General features: G+C 37.9%; 1 protein-coding gene across 4 annotated transcripts in view; it reads left to right on the forward strand.

The window, feature by feature from the left end:
• The window catches only part of TBC1D4 (TBC1 domain family member 4), a 238222-nt gene that overhangs the window by 79314 nt on the left and 138959 nt on the right, over nt 1–19949 (forward strand). The gene's annotated exons all lie outside the window — the stretch shown is intronic.

Consider the following 19949-nt stretch of genomic DNA (forward strand, 5'->3'; position numbering starts at 1 on the left):
ATTTCTGAGCTTGTCTGTCAGTCAGCAGAACTGGAACTAAAAGGTGAACAAGCCAGGCGGTCAGCTGGGGAATTTTCTTTAACAAGGATTATTAACATACAAATCACTGGAATAAGAATTAATACCACCAGCTAAAATAAGTTCCCATATATTTGGAAAAAAAAAAAAGCAAATCGAACCCTGAAGGAGACTGTTTCTTTCAGTGGATGTGTCCCTCCTCCTCAGCCCCATCTGTACTACCCCTGTTCTCCACGTATTTAAGGTATGGCCCCAAAGCCAGGCACACAATTAAGCCCTTTCTAGTACCCTATGCTAGAGGCAACATCCTATCCTAAAACCATACAGTGATACTATTTTATGGTTGTTATTTCCTATCTTTTGTTATAGGTGTAACATGCTGATAAAATGGGATTGAGTTTTAGCTGACGCCCTAGGAGACTGCTCTTCTCATAGTCCAAAGAGAGGTGCTCCATCTCCTAAGCAGGACTCACCAAGGGGGTCAGATCCCAGGTTTTTGGATGCCAGCTCAGCACTCACCTTCAGCCTATAAATGAGGCTGGAAGGGTAGAAAGGAGATTTGGAATTTAGAGGGAGATAACGTTTCTAGAGCATTGTGAGCTCCATCCCAGTGAGAGGCTGGCAGGGAGAGTCTGGCCCTTGTGGAGACAGTGTGAGTCATGCCTGAGAAATCTAAAGGGGAAGAAGCTGGCTCATGCAGGCAGGGTCAGGGAGTAGAGTAGGGTGGTTGGAAAGTATCTGTCCTCCTATTGACAGTGGGCCAAAGGTAATCTGTGGCTTAGCAAGTGCATTTGCCCTTGTGAAGGATGGGAAAGGGGATCCACATATGAGAGAATCACTTGGAGGCTCTTCATAGCGAACCAATGCAGATATTAGCTGGGTAGTGATGACTTTCCCTGCCCTTTAATTTTCTCCAATCCTGGAGAAAGAAACAACTGGTGGCCAGTGGGGGTTAGGGACATCTGCTGACCAAAGGAAGGAGGAGGCAGAGCCTCCTCTCCTCTCCCCGTCCCACTGCAAGCTTTGTACCTACTGCTGGCAGGTGCCAGGGGAGGGGGGGGTGGTTTGAAGCTGTATATACCCCAGAAAAACATGGTCTTAAATCTAATCTATCCCTGTGGGTGTAAACCCATTGTAGTTAGGATCTTTTGATGAGGCTACTTCAGTTAGGGTGTGACCCACCTCAGTCAGGATGGGTCTTAATCCTATTACTGGAATCCTTTATAGGAGAATGAAATTCAGAAAGAAAGAGAGAAAGCCACAGGAAGCAAGACTGAAGGCAGAGACCAGGAGCTGCTGCCATGTGCCTTGCTAGGGACCAATGGTCACCAGCAGCCAGACCCAGAAATTTGGGGAGAAAGCATTGCCTTGGTGATTTCTTGATTAGGACATTCTCCCTGCCTCAAAACTGTGAGCTAAGAAATTCCCATTGGTTAAGCCAACCCATTTCATGATATTTGCTGGTGCAGCCTAGGAAACTAAAACAGAGGGACACACTTTCCCTTTGAATGAAGTTCAGAGTTTGGTTATTACATGGACTATGTATATTAATTAATTGCAGAATTGAGACTGTTTTAATGACTGTGTTAGTTTATCCACTGCTATGACATACTACACAATGGGTTGGCTTAGTAACAGAAATCTATTGGCTCATGGTTGCAGAGACTGGAAGGCTTGCTTCCTCCCAGGTTTGGTAGCATTCTAGCTGGCAGTCCTTGGTTTCCTTGGCTTTTCTGTCACATGGTGATGTCCTCTCCTTTCTCTTCCAGGTTCTGTTGATTTTCAGCTTCTACTCCTCCATGTGGCTTATTCTTCGTAAGGACTCCAGTAATAGGATTAAGCCCCAATCTCATTCAGTTGGGCCACACCTTAAGTAAAAAGAACATCTTCAAAAGATCCGCATCCACAGGAATGGGTTGATTTTGGGAGCATTTTTTTCCCCCTGTGATACATAATTCAGCCTACTTTCAATATAAGGACTTTATATTTTCCGACAGTGAGCATGTAACTGTGGGGTCTACCCGAGATTTAATCTAGGAGTGAGGGAGAGCTAGCTCTGCAGGATAGTTTATAGAGGTAGTTGTGTGTGTGTGTGTGTATGTGTGTGTGTGTGTGTGTGTGTGTGTTGCTTTATAACTTCTATGCATTGCTCTTTCAGTATCCCTTTGTCTCGTTTCTCCACTCCTGGTCTGTAAACTCCTTGAGTGCAAGATCCAGGTCTTTATCACCTTTGTAAGTTGTACAGCAAGGAACTGTCACTTGTTCAGAACATATTTATTGAGTATATGTTTGGTTTATTAAATTAAGCAAAATGTCATCTTTAATGGAAAAGTTTAAAAAGTACTTCTTTAAAACATAAAATTTTAATTTTAGAACAGTTTAGATTTACAGAAAAAGTTTTGAAGATAATACAGAGAGGGACACATACCCCACACTCAGTTTCACCTGTTGTTAACATCTTAGTTTTGTTGTGGTGCATTTACTACAACTAATGAACCAGTGATTATTTTTATTCATACAAATTCTGCATCTTAGTGTGTAAGATAATAGAGGAAGTAATGCCACGGTTTTTGTTTCAATAGTCATTGTAATTTCTGGATAAAGGTTTTATACTAAGTATTTGTTTAACTTTCTGGAGAGTTTGCTCTGTATAAGCAAGTGCTTTCTGAGTTTAGTTACAAATCTAAGTATGTTGCAAAATTTCTGGTAAGTCATATAGCCAAATAAGTCCCTTGACCCTTGAATTTCATAGTTGTTAAACTTTTCTTTAAAAGTTTCATTTCTTTTCTTGGTATTTATGTGGACTGTTGTTTTCTTTACTTCACAACAGAGTACTTCATATTATTTCCAGAAATAATGTGAATTAACAACTAATAATATTTTTGGTTCAGATGATTTTGTACAAATTCATAAAATACAAGGAAGTGGTCAAATAAAACATTATATTCTAAGAAATTTTTTCCTAAAGACAGACCAGCCTTTATATGCTTGGTCCAAACAAGTTGTGTGGCTTTCCTCAGAATATTTGCAAAGGAAAAGCCAATTAGTATAAGAAAATACTTGAAAAGCCGAAAGCCCAAAACAAATTCAAGCAACTGAATCAGTTTTGTATTATTAATGTGATGCAAACATTATCACTATTTGCTAGAATCACATTTGTGAGCTCATTTTATATTCATATATTCACCAGTACAGTTTAAAGCATTAAAGTCAACAATGAGGAGATTAGAAGTACTCTAAAATGGTGATCCTGTGTAAAAAATTATTTGATAAACTTGTTTTTGCAGATAACTGAATTACCTCTAATAGAAATTTCATCAATTCAATACTTTATTTAGTGTCTCCCATTCTCAGCAGGACCACACCACAACAGCTTACCAGCTGCCAGTGCTGACAGATGTCTACAATCTTAGTATGTCTCCAACTTAGTATGTCTAAAACCAAGTCATTTTATTTTAAATCTTGGATATTTCTCCTGACATCCCCATATCAATTTATGGTAATAATGCAGTGACCTATTATCTTCAAAGCTCAAACTTTACCTTTGATTTTCTTATTTTCATTCTACTCCTGTATTCAAACAATCTTCACATTTTTTACTTTAATGGCCTTTATATGCATTTCTTCCTTTCTGCTTTCACATCCTTGTCCAATGATGGGGCACCTCATGTCTGGATTATTGACATACCGTCCTAATTGGTCTATCTGCTTCAGTTTTCTCTTTCTCTAATATGTGCACATGCACATACACACAACACACACATGTATGCACACATACATACATTCACATACTACACATACATGCTTGCACATTTAGCACACCTGCTGCACACATCCACCTCATAGTCCCAAACCACACCTATACATGTGCCCACACCCCCCACAAACACACACATACCATCCCCCCACACCAAACACTCCCCTTACTACCCTCCAATCTATCCCACACACACACAACACACAGTACACACACCACACCCATAATCCCACACACCACACACATCTGCACACCCCCACGTATTCCCCACTCACTCCCTACTCACCACACACACCCCACACACCAAACACACTATACACGAACTGCACACACACATTCTTCTTTAACTGATCCTCTCATGATGAGATTAATATTCCCAAAGTATTTCCATTCTTTCATCTTACTAAAACACTTGCAGTGGATGGCTCCTCTTGCTTACAGGATATGGTCTGAATTTTTCAGTCTGACTTTGTAGACAACTCACTTTTTAGTTAACTTTGTTGAGGACTTCTGTGGTGTGCTGTGCCCCTGGATTTCTGTATACAGAAGGAGATTTATGTGCTCTTTGCCCAGAATGTCACACGGTTAAAAAATATTCTAGAGTGAACTGGTTTTTGTTTAATAAAGTCACCTATTTTAGTGGTATCATCCAGAACTTGATTGGAATTGTGTACACCTAGAATCCTCCCTATCTTACATCAAAAACTGGGATTGAACTAAAACATGTGAAGTGCATTGTCATGTGGGGCCGCATGCCTTCTAAGGAAGTTGCTAATGGGTTTGCTTGCTCACTGTCCGTGAATGAAAGCTCAGGCATCATAGGGGGCATGTGAAGTTCAAGAAACAATTTTTGTTTTGTTGTTTTAAGCACAATCTCTTATGGAACGTCTACTAACATCTCATGGGACCCCAATTGAGAAACACTGTTCTGGAGGAAGCTCTGATGGAAAGGAAATGTGTATGGTTAGGGTAATTTGAGATCCTGTGGTATCTTTGTATCCGATCTAACGTGTGTATCTGTTGGAAGGAGGCACTCCACAAACGTGAACCTCTGTAGAGTACAGGCCTCAGGGACCCTGAATCAGTCTTCGTACATGCTGAAGATATAGGTCATTGTTCCGGTTTGCTAATGCTGCCGTTATGCAAAATACCAGAAATGGATTGGCTTTTATAAAGGGGGTTTATTTGATTACAGATTTACAGTTCCACGGCCATAAAAGTTTCAAAACTAAGGCATCAGCAAGAGGATGCTGATGAAGGAAGGCCGATGGTGTCCGGTACACCTCTGTCAGCTGGGAAGGCAGGTGGCTGGCATCTGTTGGTCCTGTGCTCCCAAACTCTGGGTTTCATCTCTTAGCTTAGCATCTCCAAATGTCTTTCTGTCTGCATCTCCAAGCATCTTTAAGCATCTCTAAGTGTCAGCAAGCATCTGGGCCTGTGCTGGCTCTTTTTAAAGGACTCTAGTGAACTAATCGAGACCCACCCTGAATGGGCAGGGTCCACACCTCCATGGACATAATTCAGTCAGAGGTTCCACCCTAATCAACAGTCTAATTAGTCTTTCCCCACAAGATTGCATTAAAGAATATGGCTTTTTTGGGGGGCGTAATATATCCAAACCAGCACAGTCAGCCATAAAACTCAAATCTTGACAGTGTAATAAAAAGTGTTCATGCTGTTTGCCTGCTGGCAGAAGGAACTCTGTCCCTTTAAAACTTAACAGTCTAGTCTCCTATTTTTCAAATACTATGCCTACTCTTGTGATTTTAGATATAACACAGACTCTGGCAGAGGTGGAATAAACAATTTTGGGGCTTGAAAAATGAGACTTTTGTATAATTTCTGCTTACTGAATATTAACCTTTGATCAATTTCTGGTATTTAAGAAGAATTTTCATCCTTCTGTAGAATACCTGGTACTCCATAAGAAGGCCAGTTCTGGGTGTTTGTTTTGCTCATGAACTGTCCTGAAGGCTGAGATCAGCTTGTCCATTGACTACTGGACATGCTGTATATGACCCTTGTGCTCGTCTACATCTAGCCATACCACCTCACCCATGACCAGACACCTCTTACTGGGCACAGAGGCATGCCAGCTGATCTATAGATGTTAGTTACTTCCCCTAAGCACAATAGCATCTGTATCCTTGACGTCATTGCCTATGACATCTAAAGTATTTAGGTTCCATTTTTACATTTAAAATATAAACCACCTTTTGGAGGCAATTACTTTTTTTTTTAAATTCAGTTTTATTGAGATATATTCACATACCATACAGTCATCCATGTAGTACAATCAACTGTTCATAGTACCATCATATAGGTGTGCATTCATCACCCCAATCTATTTTTGAACATTTGCCTTATACCAGAAAGAATTAGAATAAGAATAAAAAATAAAAATAAAAAAGAACACCCAAATCACCCCCCTCCATCCACCCTATTTTTCATTTAGTTTTTGTGCCCATTTTTCTACTCATCCATCCATACACTGGATAAAGGGAGTGTGATCCACAAGGTTTTCACAATCACATTGTCACCCTTGTAAGCTGCATTGTTATACAGTCATCTTTAAGAGTCAAGGCTACTGGGTTGGAGTTTGGTAGTTTCAGGTATTTACTTCTAGCTATTCCAATACATTAAAATCTAAAAAGTGTTGTCTATATAGTGTGTAAGAATGTCCACCAGAGTGACCTCTTGACTCCATTTGAAATCGCTCAGCCACTGAAACTTTATTTTGTTTAATTTCTCATCCCCCTTTTGGTCAAGAAGATGTTCTCAGTCCCAAGATGCTGGGTCCAGATTCATCCCCGGCAGTCATATCCTGCTTTGCCAGGGAGATTTACGCCCCTGGGAGTCAGATCCCACGTAGTGGGGAGGGCAGTGAGTTCACCTGCCGAATTGGCTTAAAGAGAGAGAAAGAGAAGGCCACATCTGAGCAACAAAGAGGCACTCGGGGAGACTCATAGGCACAATTATAAGCAGGTTTAATCTCTCCTTTGCAGTAACAAACTTCATAGGGGCAAGCCCCAGGACAGAGGGCTCAGCATGTCAAGTAGAGGCAATTACTTTTAACCCCAGCCCCAAATACCAGCTTTTGGCTAGCCAGCCTTTTCTGAGTGGTCCCCCCTGTTGCATTCTCTGACCCTCCTATGTGCTTCCATAGCACCTTGCCTTTCTCTCATTGCAGTTACCACACCATATGGTAACTGCCTGTTTTTCTGTCTGTATACTCCACTAGACTATAACCTCTTTATGGCTAGGGACTGTGCTGGCTTTGTTCATCATTCTGTCACATAGCACAATGCCCTTCGTGTAGTAGACCACAGAATAAATATTTGTTGAGGGAATGAAACTTTGTAAATATGTCTCTTTAACATGAGTTGCGATATTCTTAAACATGTGGGTTCGGAGGATGAACTTCTCTGCAGCCACCAGTTGGAAAGTAGGTTTGTTAATAGGTTGGGAATTAATCCTAAAATGATTTCATTACATGCCAATGTAAACTTTCCAAATTAATATTGATGTAAACTTTCTAATGTGAACTTTCCAAATTGGTGACCTGGAAGGGCCTAATGACTGTATTCCTCTTTTGAGATTTACTGAGTCAAATTAAAGATAGTTTACTTTGCCACTGGGCTTATGTAAGGGGTGGCAGTAAAAAGGTCTTTCTGGTCACTTATTTATACAGAAGCCATAAGAGGATTGCTTACCTAACCCATTTTTTTTATTTTTGAAACAAGCTGTGTGTGAAGTGGTTAACATTATTATTTACATGAGGGAAAGCAAAATCAGGGTGAATTGAGAGTTTGAGAGATTATAGCCCAAATTTCTGCACACTCAAAAATTTGGACCCTTTTATTTACTCATTGTACATTATGAACTTCTCTTCTTCTCCCATAAGTGCCACCAGATTTCTATTATACCCCTGCCCTCACGTTAAGGTTACCTTTCTATTATTTCTGGTAACTAGACCTAGTGTCTTTTCAGTAAGTGAATCTTGGCAAACTGACAGATTGATCTTTAGGCTTAGGAAAAAAAATACAGGATCCTTTTCGATTCCTAAGGATTTTTTTCTCTTATTAGCTAGTATTTTATTTAAAAAATATGACCTCATTTACAGTCAAAGCAAGAATATCCCAATATCCTTTAATTAAGCGATTAAGCATTACTTTAAACTATATATATACAGTAATTCCAGTTGCATATGCATTAAAGAAAAGTTAAAGAACAGAAGAAAACAGTAAAATGTTATCAGTTATTATCTTTGGGTAGTGATTTTATGAGTGAGTTTTTTAAAATTCAGTTTTATTGAGATATAGTCACATACTATACAGTCATCCATAGAGTACAGGCAACTGTTCACAGTACCATCATATAGTTGTGCATTCATCACCACAATCAATTTTTGAGCATTTCCTTAACTCCAAAAAAAAAAAAAAAAGAATAAAAGTAAAAAAGAATGCCTAAAGATTTCCATTCCCCCATTTCATCTTATTTTTCATTTAGTTTTTGTCCCCATTTTTCAACTCATCTGTCCATACACTGGAGAGAGGGAGTATGAGCCACAAGGTTTTCATAATCACATAGTCACACCGTGTAAGCTACACAGTTATGCAGTCGTCTTCAAGAATCAAGGCTATTGGGTTGCAGGTCGACAGTTTCAGATATTTCCTTCTAGCTATTCCAATACACTAACACCAACAAAGGGATAGCTATATAGCACATAAGAATGTCCACCAGAGTGACCTCTCAACTCCATTTGAAATCTCAGCCACTGAAACTTTATTTTGTTTCATTTCGCTTCTCCCTTTTGGTCAAAAAGATTTTCTCAATCCCACGATTCTGGGTCCAGGCTCATCCCTGGGAATCACGCCCTGTGTTGTCAGGGAGATTTATATATCCCTGGGAGTCAGGTCCCACGTAGAGGAGAAGGCAATGAGTTCACCTGCCAAGTGTGCTTAGAGAGAGAGAGAGAGAGGTCACATCTGAACAACAAAGAGGTTCTCTGGGGGAGACTCTTAGGCACAATTATATGTAGGATTAGCCTCTCCTTTGCAATAACAGTTTTCATAAGGGCAAGCCCCAAGATCGAGGGCTCAGCCTACTAAATTGTTAATCCTCAATGTTTGTGAGAATATCAGTAATAACTCAGGTGGGGAAGTTTAATATTTCCACATTTTTCTTCTGTTCCTCAGGGGGGGCCCTGCAAATACATTTTTATTCTCTGCTCAAATTACTTTGGGAGGTACTGGGATTTCACACTAACCTGTCCACACCTACCAGATCTCATTTCCTATTTAAAGTCTCGTGTAATTATAGTGCTTGAATAAACTGACCGTACAAGTTAAATTATTTAGTGTGCTGCAGAAAATATAGATCCTGCACCAAATAAACATCTCTTCCTTTGGTCTCACACAGAAGTTGAAGTTTTAAAACACAGTCAATATTGTCCTTTACCCTTTAGTCTAATTTGCCTTAGTCCTGACCAGATCTACTTCATTCATATCTCTAACTGAAATCTGAACTCCTTTTCAGCTTTTTTAATGATTGCTCTATGAGGTAATACTGACATTCATAGCTGCTGAGCTCTAGTTCCAAGTTTCAGGTGTCACACAGATCCCCAAAGTTCCAGAGACTGACCAGCTTATACACGAAGAGCTCAGCATCTCAGAAATTGGAGATAATGGTTACAACTTAGGAATAGATGTGACTGCTGTTAAGAGCTTACAATCTAGGGATCATTACAGTAAGTGTTCCCCTGATATTCAATTCTCAAGGTTTGCAAATTATAGTTAGTCCGTATTAATCAGGCATTATAATATTTGTCTTTTCGTTTCTGACGTACTTCACTCAACATGCTGTCCTCAAGATCCATTCACCTAGTTGCATGTCTCACAACTTCATTCCTTCTTGCAGCTTCTCAATATTCTATTGCATGCATACACCACAGTCCGCCATTCTGTTCATCAGTCAGTGTACCCTTAGGCCACCTCCATCCCTTGCAAATCATGAATACTGCCACCATAAACACCAGTGTGCAAATGTCCATTTGTGTCCCTGCTCTCAGATCTTCCAAGTATATACCCCATAATGAGGTTGCTGGACCTTATGGCACCCACATAATTAGCTTCTTGTGGAACCACCACAGTGACCTCCAGAAAGGCTATACTGTTCTACTTCCCCAGCAACAGTAAATAGGTACATCTCTCTCTCCATGTTTTCTCCAGCACATATACTCCTCTGTTTATATTTTTCCCTGCAATTTTATAGAGATATATTCACATACCATACAGTCATCCACAGTGTACAATGAATTGTTCACAAGATCATCATATAGTTGTGCATTCATCACCACAATCAGCACTTGAACATATTCATTACTCCAAAAAAATTTTTTTTAAAAAGAACAATATAAAAGATAAAAAAATTAAAATGTAATACAGTATAATAAAAAATAAGGTCTAACAACAACACCACTACCAAGAATCCCATACCCCTCCTTTATATCCCCCTTTCATACACATTTAACTTTGGTATATTGCCTCTGTTACATTTAATGGAAGCATATTACAGTGTTACTGTTAACCATGGATTCCAGTTTGCATTGATTGTATTTTTTCCCCAGTACCATCCCTTTTTTAACACCTTGCAAGGTTGACATTCATTTGTTCTCCCACATGTAAAAACATTTTTATATTTGTACAGTCACCATCACTGACCACTCTAGGTTTCACTAAGTTATGCAGTCTCAGTCTTTATTGTCTATCTTTCCTTCTAGTGTCATACATGCCCCTAACCCTCCTCTTTCAACTTTACTCACAGACATCTTTGTTCAGTATACTTACAATACTGTGCTTACCATCACACAGTATTGTGCTATCCATTTCTGAATCTATACAGTCAATCCTGTTGAACATTCTAGACTTCTTCATAATCGAATGTCCGATCTCTACCCTTTTTCTGTCCCCTGATAACCTGTGTTCTCAGCTTTAACTTTCAAAGGTTGCTCATTAATGTTTGTTCATATTAGTGAGAGCATACAGTGTGTGTCTTTTTGTTTCTGGCTAACTTTGCTCAACATAACGTCCTCAAGGTTCACCCATGTTGTTACATGTTCTGTGACTTTATTCTGTCTTAGCAGCTGCATAGTATTCCATCGTGTGTATTTACCACAGTTTGTGTGTATGTACCACAGTATTTATCCACTCATCTGTTGATGGACATTTGGGCTGTTTCCGTCTCTTGGCAATCGTGAATAATGCCACAATAAATATCAGTTTACAAATGTCCATTTGTGCCTTAGCTTTCAGTTCCTCTGAGTATATACGATTCCTAAGGCTCTTAAAAGACTCTGTAGGCATCCCATGGTTGCTTGACTGAATAAATAGAGGTCAGTCACTACAGGTTTATGCAACAATTTCAGTATCTCTTCTTTTGAAACACTTTGGTTGAATGGCCCTTGGCTTTGAAGCATTTTGGGAAAAGTTTTTTTTTTTTTCTCAAATGTTTGTGGGTGTGAGAGGTGGTTTGCTAAAGCTTCCAGAATGCAATATACCAGAAATAGGTTGGCTTTTACAATGGGAAGTTATTAACTTATAATTTAAAGTTCTTAGGCCATAGAAATGTCCAACTCAAGGCATCAACAAGACGATACCTGGACTCTGAAGACAGGCTGCTGGCATCTGGGACACCTCTGTCACATGGGAAGGCACGTGGCCCATGTCTGCTGGTCCTTCGCTCCCAAATTTTATTGCTTTCAGCTTCTGATTCCAGTCACTTCCTCTCTGAGCTTCTGTGGGTCCTATTCTAGCTTCTCTGAATTTCATCTCTTATGAAGGACTCCAGTAAAAGGATTAAGACTCACCTTGCGGCAACTCCACAATTGAAATAACCAATCAAAAGGTCCCACCTACAACAGGTCTGCACCCACAGGAATGAATTAAAAGTATGTAGCCTTTTCTGGGATACATAACAGCTTCAAACCACCATAAGAGGGATCCTGATGGCTAGAAATATCAGTCATTTTAGTTAAGTTTTAGGTAAGCCCTCCTGTTTGATACTAACTGGCAACTAGTTTCATTTGATTATTTTACATTGTGATGGTGGAAACAATGCTATTTTCTATTTTACTCCATTCTTTTTTTCTGCATTAGAATTTGAATTATTGCCATATTTTCCATGTGCTTCCCTTTTAGACTCAGTTAAGCAAAGGAACAGTCATGGAGAAGAACATTTAAGTCATTTGTTGTAAAATATGTGGTAGCATGTCACGGTATTCTTGGCTTCTTTATCTCTGTGGACTGCTGTAGCCTTTGCCACTTAGATTCATGGTCTGTATGAGGTGTCTGGCATTTGAGATTGGTGACGTATTTTATGTCTGTGCTTAGAATATAGGTTATGAATTTTCCTCTACAGTATTTCTAAGGTAGTTATTTTGACTTTTAATTTCCATGTGGTGTCTCTGTGAAAAAAAGAAAAGACAGGCCTTTAAGTTTCTGTTAACCAAAAATAGATGACATTACTTTGTGGTGTTATTCTGTGTGGTGTTGCATGACCCATCTTTTGAAGCAAATATAGCATGTGTAGAGTTTATTTATAGTTTTGACCTTAGTCTTCATTGGCTACTAGTTTATTTGGTACATAGTTCATTAGGGTAGTGTGTTGTAATATTTAAGGAACAGCTGAAGAGAAGGAGACAGAGGAAGAAACACAGTTTTATCATTTGCATATAGTGAGATGCGTCCACACTGGGACTGCTGTTGCTTTGTGGTGGCTGAGTTTAGGCAGAGCATATTGGAGGAGAGACTGAAAGCGTAAGAACTTTTATGTGAAAAGGTGAGATAGGCATAATACAGAAAAACTTTGAAATGGGGCACAATTGAAGTACATTAAATATTACTATTTGGAGCTACAATTTATTGAATGATTATTGTGAGCATCCACTGTTCCAAGAACTTTTGATACATTAGCTCATTTAGACCTCACCACAGTGTTCTGAGAAGGTTATTTTCTTTGTACAAAGAAGGAAACTGAGTTTTAATGTCATTAGCCAATCAGCATAAGATAAACGACCATGAATTTGGTGAAGAAATTTAAAAATCTCAAACCTAGGGAAAACTTTTATAACTTCTGTGAAGTGTGTGAAAACATACAAGTTTTTCATTCACATTTGTTTCCTCTACAGGTGATATAACAGGTGTAAATTGTTACTACTATCTTGACATCCTAATATTTGAAGAAACTTTCATAGCTATCTAGAAAATGTTTTGCTAAATTTATTAATTGAGGTTACATAAATGGCTTAAGAGAAGCTGGGATTTCAGAGAATGTTCATTCATAAAATTATATTTATGGTTTTGTTTGTTTTACTATGAAGCTTTGCCAAGGATCAATCTGAATCAAACTGAGTACTTCAAACTGAAATACACAAAATTAATTAGCAAAACTTCAAAAGGAACCCAGATACTTTAAATTATCTAACAACATGAGTACTTTGAAGGAAAAAAAATACCAAAAAAAAAATAAAAATCTAATGAGTCTTTTTGACTAAATCCACACTGGAAGGGAATTGAGACTACTGAAGTGGAATAACAAGAGAGTCATAAACCCAGTCATTATTTCCATATTCTTAAATTGAGGCACTTGATGACTTTCCTGGGCAGAAGTGAGAACAGGATGTTCAAAAGGAATTACAAATTTAAAATTAGAAAAATTGTGCATGTTTGTTGTAGAAAATTTAAAAACTAATTAAACAAAGAGGAAACATACTGTCCCAAACCAGTCATCACTGTGGTATGACCATTGTTAAGATTATGATACATACATTTCTAGCCTTAAAAAATACACACACATTATATGATTATGTGCACATACAATTATATATTCAGAGTGTAACTGTCAATAAGTTTTCTTGAGGTTAAGACTGGTAACTGATCAGTAGTCCTTTCTGAAAAACTTGATGTTTTAATATATTTGGTTATATAATTTGTGGAGTTTGCTCTAGGTAAAATGATTAAGAGCTGAAATTTCCATCTGGCACTTCCCACTTTCAGTAGTCATGCCAGCCTCTTCCTTCTTATAAACAGTTTTTACCCGTCTAGATTGGAAAGGACAAAATGAAACTAACTCTGTTCTCATAAGACATGATCTTGTATGTAGTAAAGCCAAAGAAATCAACTAAAAATAAATTATTAGAACTAATGAACAAGTTCAGCAGGTTTTTAGGACACAAGATTCAACATATGAAAATCAATCGTATTTCTGAGATACTAGTAATAAACAAGTCCAAAGTGATATTCAGGAAACAATTCCATTTACAATAGTATTGAAAAGAATAAGATACTTAGGAATAAATTTAGCAAAAGAAATGTAAGACATACTGAAAATTACAAAACGTTATTGAAAGACGTTAAAGAGATAAATAATAGATGGAAGGACATCCTGTGTTCAGGAGCAGAAGCATTAATATCATTAAAATGGCAGTATCCTTCAAATTGGTCTACAAATTCAACAAACATAATCCTTATTAAAATCCATACTGGATTTTTAAAGATTTTATTTTATTTTGCAGAAATTGACATGATCCTAAAATTCATGTGAAAAGGCAATGACCCAGAATAATGGCCACAGTCTTGGAAAGTACAAAGTTGGAGGACTCACTCTTCCCCAGTTCAGAATTTACTCTGAAATGATAACAATCAAGTCAGTGTGGTACTCAAAAAAGGATAGATGTATCGGTCAGTGGAATAGAATTGGGAGTCTAGAAATAAACCCTAACATTTATGGTCAACTGAGTTTTGAGTAGGTGCTAAAACAATTCAGTGGAGAAAGAATTGTTTTTTCAATAAATGGTGCTGGGACAACTGGATATCCATATACAAAGGAGTGTATTTGGACCCATATTTCACACCGTACACAAAAATTAACTCATAATTTATCAAAGATCTAAGTGTGGGAGCTAAAGTGATAAAATTCTTAGAAGAAAGCATAGGGGTGAATCTTCATTACATTGAATTAGGCAATAGTTTTTAGATATGACCTCCAAAACATAAGGAACAGAAGAGAACATTGATAAGTTGGGCTTCATCAAAATGAAAAATTTTGCTTTCATCATCAATTAAGTAAAAAGACAACTCACAAAATGAGAAAATATTTTCAAATCAAATATTTGAAGGGACTTATAACCAGAATATATAACTATATACAACTCAGTAATAAAGTCAAATAATCCATTTTTTAAAAAAGCAAAGTATTTTAATGGATACTTTTCCAAATGACTAGATATTTTTCCACAGGAGATATGCAAATGATAAATAAGCACAGGAACATGTGCTCAACATCACTAGTCATTAGGGAAATGCAAATCAAAACTACAATGAGGTACCACTTCACACCCACTAGAGCAGCTGTAATCAAAAGGACAGAAAAGAACAAGTATTGGTAAGGATGTGGCAAAATTAGAACCCTCATACATGGCAGATGGGATCGTAGAATGGTGCAGCCACTTTGGAAAGCAGATTAGCAGTTCCTAAAAATGTTACGTTGAGTTACCATATAACTCAGCAGTTCCACACCTAGGTATCTACCCAAGAGAAGGAAAACATATATCCACACAAAAACTTGCACATGAATGTTCATAGCAGCATTATTCATAAAAGCCAAAAAGTGGAAACAGCCCAAATGTTGATCAGCTGATGAATGGGTAAACAGAATGTGCTTTTTTATGTCCATACAGTGGAATATTATTTGGTTAATAAAAAAGAATGAAGTGCTGATACACCCGACAAGGTGGATGGATCTTGAAAGCATTATGCTAAGTGAAAGAAGCCAGCCACAAAAGACCAGAATTTATTAGGTTCCATTTATATAAAATACCCAGAATAGTCAAATCTATAGAGACAGAAATTAGATCAGTGGTTGCCAGGACTGGGGGAAGCAGGAAGGTGGTGGGGATGGAGGTGTGACTGGTCATAGGTACATTTCTTTTTGGGGATATGAAAATGTTCTAAAAATTGAATGTGAAGGTTGTACAACTCTGTAAATATACTGAAAACCAAGTGAATTGTGCAGTTTAATTGGATGAACTTTATGGTAGGTGAATTATATATTCATAAAGTTGTTAAAAAATGCAGTGGCTTGTTTCCTGAGATTTCCTGGCTTGTTCCCCTCTTTCCCTTTTACCTGGATCTTCTCTTTTCTCTATTTTCTCTGTCCCACTCATTTGATTGCATGCCCAGTAGTTTCTTGTCAGGGTGAGTTTCTGTCTTGGGACATTGGTTTCCAGAATTTTCTAGAGTTTGGCCCCTTAGAGTTTGCTGTGGACTCCTCTCACCCACTTGTGTTGGAGCAGACAAATCCCCTTCCACTTGCAACTGCTGACCTCAGATTGGCTGAGCAGGCTCTCCAGTGAGTGCCCGTTGGCTGTTTGGGGGCCTCTCCTGTCCTCAGTCCCAGCACTCACCCTGTTGTTTCTCCTTTGTGTCTTTCCTCCGAGATGCTGACAGTATGCAGGTCTTATAGCTTTATGTGGTTTGTCCCAAACCATTTGCATTTTGGGATTTCAGGGTCACCATCTCACCTAATTTTGTTGTAAATATTGTCCTTTTTTTTATAACCTACGTTTAAATTTCATAATATATGCTCAACCTTTTCTATGTCATTAACATCCTTCAACAACATCATTTTCACGGCTTATAGTATTTAATGAAATGGATATACCATACTTCATTTAACCTATTCCTTCCTGTGGGTTTTCAACCAATAAATTTTTCTCTCTAATCCACAAGAGGCAAATTGTCGTTAGGCTTTTCTCCAAATATATGTACTATATATAAGCATGCATGCAGCAGGATCGCACTTTCCTGCCCCCATGAGTTTGTCCGACAGTTTTTGGTTTGATATCAGTTGTTCTGTTTTTATGTGAAGATTTGGGATGATCCAAAAACTGTGCTTCCCCTGTTGCTGCCGTCTTCTTAGATTTCAGAAATGTAATCTTCCACACAATTTGAGGAAGAGACTTAGAAGGGATTGTCTGGGGGAAACAGGATATCCTTCTGGAGACTTTAATGTTCTTGAGGCTATGGTTTAATATTAATCTTTCTAAATCCAGCATCTAGCACAAAGCCCTGGCATTAGTAAACATTGACATAAACATTTGTTCAGTGAATAGATGTGCTGAGCAGTGAATGAATGCTTGAAAGAGAGTGAGCTGGAACTGATAGTTAGTTCTCACTTACTAGGGTTGACAGCAAGGCTTGGAAGTAGTTAGCCCTCTTTGCACATGCAGATCAGAAACACTTCTGAAGCTTTGGCCAGCTCTGTGTCTTACATGCTTTAGTTTATCAATAACTTCTGAAATGATATGTAACTATCATGCTGGGTTTCCGGTATCTCTGGGATATTGATGAGCTATATGGCTAGGATTCCACATGAACCTGAGCGAGCACGCTAGATCCTTAACTGACCGTCAGGTGCTCGGCCTATGTTCCAACGTCCAGGGTCTTAGGTTCCTTCTTTCTATCCTAAGCAGTCCTAAGCTCTGCTTGTAGATAAACAAATCCCATACATGAGACAACATCTTGTCAGGCAGGATCTTTCCTATCTGATGGGGGGAACACTATCTAATCTTTCCTGAGCTCTTTGTTTTTCTAATAAATCACTTTGGTTTATTCTGTTCTCCCAGGAATCATTGCAAAGTTGGTAAATAGAACTATGTCCCAGGAAAATGAATTCTCCAAAGACTCTATAGCCTGAAACTGCCTCTGGGTTGTCTTAGGGCAGCCACTGTGATGTGCTGAATCTCCTCTTGATCCTTTGTCCTCATCAACACTTACCTTCCAATGTTTCATTTTTTTTTTTTGTTTCCTGAAGTAGAAATGGTAGAAAAGGCATAAAATGTGCTGTTGAAGATGGCGTATTCATGTGTGTTCAAACCAAGGTAGGCCCATGGTGCTTTAACTGAAAGAAGTCGAGTTATGATGGGAATTGGAATTCCTTTGCCATGTTTCAAATCCAGGTGACATCCCAGTGATCTTGGCAATAAGTAAGGTATGTAAATAATAAAATTATAAGGAGCACAGCGTTTGTTCTCTGAGTGGCTGTTAAGATGTTTAGTGTTACAAGCCTGGGTTGGACTCCGGGATGGGTTTCTTAACCTCTAGAGATAAGTGTATCAAATTGCTTGTTAAAAAGCAAAGGAACATGTAGGCACATGGCCCTCACAGTTGGATTCTTTCAGACTCTGCAGCTGTTTGAAAGGCCTAAGTGAACTAATTCAATTATAGGCGAGAAATCTCTCTCCAATGTTAGTGCTTGTCACGGACATCCTTTTTAAAATAATGATAGTTTTGGAGGAGGGAGGGGAGAGATGTGCCAGAAATTCAGACAATTAGCTGCATTTAATTTCAGTTTTTAAAAGGAGCAGAGCACAAAATAGTGTTTACATTTTTGAAAGATAAATGAAGAATTGTAATCTTGGAGTCATACTTGAGACATTTACTAAAATTTCTTTCTTTTTTTCTTTTTTGGTGTGCTTTTTGGAACTATGCCTTATTTTGTATATAGTGTTTAACGTAACTCTTCAAACAAATGAGTTTTTGCCTTAAAACTTTTCTGTGTTATCCCTTACATTCTGTTTTTGTGATAATAAAAGATGAGTATGGTAAAGTTTATATAATACAAAAGTATAAAAAATAAAATATAAAAAACAAATTCCTTTTCAGTTCTCCCCTCAAGGCATTGTAGACTGATGCATACTCTTCTAGACTTTTCAAAATGTGCACATAATAGGATTCACTGGAGATGCATATATTGTACCTTTCTGTAAAAATGGTTTTGTAACATTTATACTATCCTGCCACTTGACTTTTTCATTTAATGAGCCAGATTTGCCCTTTTTGTATCCGTAAGGGTATTAGATACATGACGGTGCCTATATAAGAAAGATGTTGGGGGGACAACAGCCATCCCCAAGTAGTTTGCCTCTCTCAACCCCCTGCCTAAATGGATGTGCCAGTACCTAGGAATCATCTGACAGCTGTCAAGTTAATTGCATGGATGCTGGTGACATGGAGAACAGGCAGCAGCTGGGCGACAAGTGCGGCCATCCCAGCTTCTGAGCATGTGAGGAGGGACAACAAACGGACACATTTCTATCATTGTTCTAATTGTTAGCTACGCAGTTTCTCTTTAGGTGTTTCCTGTTCAGATCTTAAAGAAGTTAATGAAATCTTTTTTTTTTTTTATAATGATTTAGATAAATGTAGAGAAGAAAAAAATCATCATTAGTCCCTCGTTACCCAAATATAGCTATTGTTGACATTTTGTTAAGTTCCTTTTTTGTGCTTTCTATTAAAAGTGTCGTGAAAATGGCACTTTACCCTCAGTGGTTCTCCTCCCAAAAACCTGTACCCTCATTCTAATCATGAGAAAAACATCAGACAAATCCCAGTTGAGAGGTATTCTATAAAATGCCTGTTCAGTCCTCCTCAAAAGTCAAGGTCATCAAAGACAAGGAGAGTCCAAGAAACTGTCACTGTCAAAAGGATCCAATCGGATGATTAAATGTAATGTGGTATCCTGGATGGGGTCCTGGAATAGAAAATAGGTATTAGATATAAACTAAGGAAATCTGAATAAAGTGTGGACTCTAGTTAATAATAATGTGTCAAGATTGGTCCATTAGTTGTGATTCATGTACATACTAGTGTAAGATATTAATCGTAGGAGAAACTAGGTTGGTTTATATGGCAACTCTGTATATTGTCTTTGTAATTTTTCTGTAAATCTGAAAGTATTCTAAAATAAAGTTTATTTTAAAATGTGTTGTAATAATATAGTTTTATATTCTGCTTTTTCTTATTTTGTCATCTTTTTTTAAAAATTAGTGATTGCATACTATTTCTCAGACTGAATATAATTTAATTCATGGGACTGTTTCTTCTGGTACAGTTATATCATTCCTATTGATAATAATATCAATAACAAATAATGTTCTGATGAACAGCTGCAAAATTTTTTCCCCTGACTTATTTTTAAAAAATAATTTAGTACTTTACCCAAATGTATTTCTGTGTTTATGATTCGTTTTAGGGAGATAGATTCCTAAAAATGTTAATTTTAAGCATTTTGCCAGTTTGTTTTACCAAAATCCTATTCTGAATTACTTGTGGAT

Source organism: Choloepus didactylus, chromosome 12, assembly GCF_015220235.1.
Source record: "Choloepus didactylus isolate mChoDid1 chromosome 12, mChoDid1.pri, whole genome shotgun sequence".
In the NCBI taxonomy this organism is placed as follows: domain Eukaryota; kingdom Metazoa; phylum Chordata; class Mammalia; order Pilosa; family Megalonychidae; genus Choloepus; species Choloepus didactylus.